Source organism: Prunus persica, chromosome G1 (assembly GCF_000346465.2).
Source record: "Prunus persica cultivar Lovell chromosome G1, Prunus_persica_NCBIv2, whole genome shotgun sequence".
Lineage (NCBI taxonomy): Eukaryota > Viridiplantae > Streptophyta > Magnoliopsida > Rosales > Rosaceae > Prunus > Prunus persica.
This window is the reverse complement of record NC_034009.1, coordinates 16,352,672-16,356,022: the sequence shown is the minus strand read 5'-3', so window position 1 is coordinate 16,356,022 and position 3,351 is coordinate 16,352,672.

Sequence of the window (3,351 nt, the reverse complement as noted above, 5' to 3'; positions counted from 1 at the left end):
GTACATAAATAACCGTCGTGTGTTTTTTGTTTATCTTGTTTTAGGATGAAATGCAGAAACAAGTCCTCGGAAGGCAAAGTCAGAGTAGATGGCAGCAATGATGTGCTGACCATGGCTTTGGGCCCCGAGCATCCAGGCAGGGTGAGGGGAGTTGGTGCTGGTGTTTCCCCAAGGCAATATTTCAATTTGCCCAAACCACAGAGGGTGAGCTTTGACGACCGTTTGAAGGAGAGTTTAAGAGTTCTCCTTCAAGAAGAGACTAAAAAGATGGAGGCTAAGGCAAGGGAAGAGGCCTTAAGGATGGAGGCTAGGACAAAACAATTGGTAGAGGCTGAGAGGGAGCATTTCCTGAGTCAGCTTTCCCAATTAATTCCCAATTTTGATCCAAGCATGCTTAAACCAAGAATTATCCAAAGCCCCAAAAATCCAATGTCTGACAAAGCTAGCTGCTCTGGAGGTGATGTGAGATCCCTACATTTGGAGGATGATACTGCCAAAATGGGGAAACATCAGCCAGATGAAGAGAAGGAAGAAGAAAAGAGAGATGAAGAGAAGGAAGAAGAAAAAAGATATGAAGAGAAGGAAGAAGAAAAAAGAGATGAAGAGAAGGAAGAAGAAAAGGAGAAAGAAGATGAAGAAAAGCATGACGACAAGGTATGTTAACATAACTTTTTTATTTGTTTTTCAAAATTTCAGACGTCGATATTTTTATTTAATCCGTCGTTTGTTTACAACTTAGACGGCGGAATTTTTTTAAGACGTAATAAAATATTTAAACGACGGTTTTTTCACCGTCGTTTAAATGGTTTCAGACGACTCTTTATTCATAAAACCGTCGTCTTTATTAAATTACCACGACAATTTTTTCACCGTCGTTTAAATACTTTTAAAACGACGTTTTATTCCTTAAACCGTCGTCTTTATTGAATTACCACGTCATTTTTTTTATTTCTTTAAACAGGTTATTGAAGTTGGTGCTTATTCAAAAATGGAGGCGCCATCTTCTTTAAAAACCCTTTGTCGTTTTGTGGAAACGACACTCCTGCCTGAGGATAAGACAGTCCAATTTACAATTGATAAGGAGGTGTTTGGTGGTGAGCGCGATACCTTCCTCCTGCCTGAAGATATTACACAATTTGCAGGCATGGAAGAAATTGGAGCTACTGTATTGGCTGTATATATGAGGTTTGTACTTCTAAAATAATAACTCGTTGGTTTATATATTGCGTCGTCTTAACTAACTAACCACGTCGTCTTAACTAACAACCGTCGTGATAAATATATTATAACGTCCTCATCTATTTCAGTACGTCGTTTGAAATATTATAATACGTCGTTTTTTTTATACATAACCGTCGTGTTTTGTGTGCTGACTTGTTTATATTATTTTATTTGTTTAGGTACTTACACGATGTTTTGAAAAAAGCCAATATGTGCAGTATGGTTGGCTTTATCGACCCTGGTACAGTTAGTGCCAACTCTGGCACAATAACTGCAAGATCACGACTGGTAGCAGCTCGACTTCAGAAGACAGACGGTGAACAGATTTTCATGATGCCTTACAATCCAGGGTTAGTCTCCTTAGGATTTTGTTTTTAAGATTTTCAATAAATGACAGCTTATAAACTAACCACGTCGGTGTTTTATTTTATTTAGTCGTTTGAAACTACTAACCACGTCGGTATTTATTTATCGTCGTGATAAATATATAATGTCGTCGTTAGCTACTTTACTTCGTCGTGTGAAATACTATAATACGTCGTTTTTGTAAATAACCGTCGTTTTTATATTAATTTTGTGCAGCCGTCATTGGATTTTGCTGATTGTAAGAGCAAAGAGAGAAACCGTCTATTTTCTGGATCCTCTGCCAGGAAATCGTGTGGTCGATGAAGAGGCCAAAAACATCGTGAACAGTGCTTTAAAAATATATAATACCCACATAGCCCGAGCAGGACGTAAAAATGTAATTTGGAAAACTCTCTCAGGCACACCAAAGCAACCCAGCAATGTCGAATGCGGGTATTATGTAATGCGCTTCATGAGGGACATCATCATGGATCCTTCCTTGGGGTTTGAGAATAAGGTAAGAAGAAATTACCTTCATACATTTCACGTCGTTTTTTGTATTATCAACGACGGTCGTGTAAAATTAACGTCGTTGAATGGATATACTACGTCGGTTATGAAAAATATCGTCGTCTGTGATTGAATTTCTTTTTATTTATAAACCCTAATAGTCATTGTTTATGCAGTATGCCAAGGGAAACCAGGAAGCTTCATACCCCCAAGAAGCCATTGATGAAGTCCGGAATGAATGGGCAGAGTTTGTTTTCCAAATTATTAAACAGGGCAATTATTGAACACTTGATATTTATGTATAATGTACCAATTTTCTCTATAATATGTAATGTAAAAATTTGTTGAGGTTTTCTTAAATTAAAAAAAAAACAAACATACAAATTGCTTAACCGACATGTAATACTTTTCCAACGACCTAATAAAGTCAATAACCGTCGTATTTTGTTGTTGCGTGTTTTAAACAAATACGACGTAAAAAAATAGTTAGACGACGTTCTTTGAACAATTGAGTCGTTAATGGTTTACAATATCTTCAATTTCTTAAGGGTTCAGGGTATAATCGACGACGTTTATGTAACGACTGCGGTTAAGTCGTAAAATATATATTTTACGTCGTATAGTTAAATAGCCGCCATGGTTTCTCATTTTAACGACGTCATTTTAACGACTTAGTAGTCTATTACAATTTACAACGTCTACAATTTATTAACCACGACGTGGTTTCTTGTTGTGGTAAGAATATTTTATTATTTTTATATCAAAATATTCAAAATAAATATAAAATAAATCAGAAAATTGAAAAGTCAACTCCTATGAAGTCATTGATATATTTTCTTCCACATAAACCTTGAAAAAATTCATTTTGAATAATAAAAATTTAAAATGACCATCCAAAACAAAATTGTTTTGATGAGTCATAAAATCACTTCTAGTTTTATGGTTTAGGGTTTAGAGTCTAGGGTTTAGAGATTAGGGTTGTTATTTATTGGGGTTTATTTTTAAAGTATAATTTTTGGGTAGTCTAGGGTATATGTTAGGCTTTAAAACCATAAAACCTTTTATAAACTTAATTTTTTAAATTGTATAATTTAGTTTTATGGGTTTAGGGTATTAATTTTTAACGACGGTGTTCGGGTCGTGGAATACATATTTTACGTCGTACAGTAAAACATACGACATGGTTTACGCTTTAAACGACGTTATTTTAATATGTAAGTCGGTTTATATAATTACCCACGTCTTTAATTTCTCAACACCGACGTGGGTTTTCAG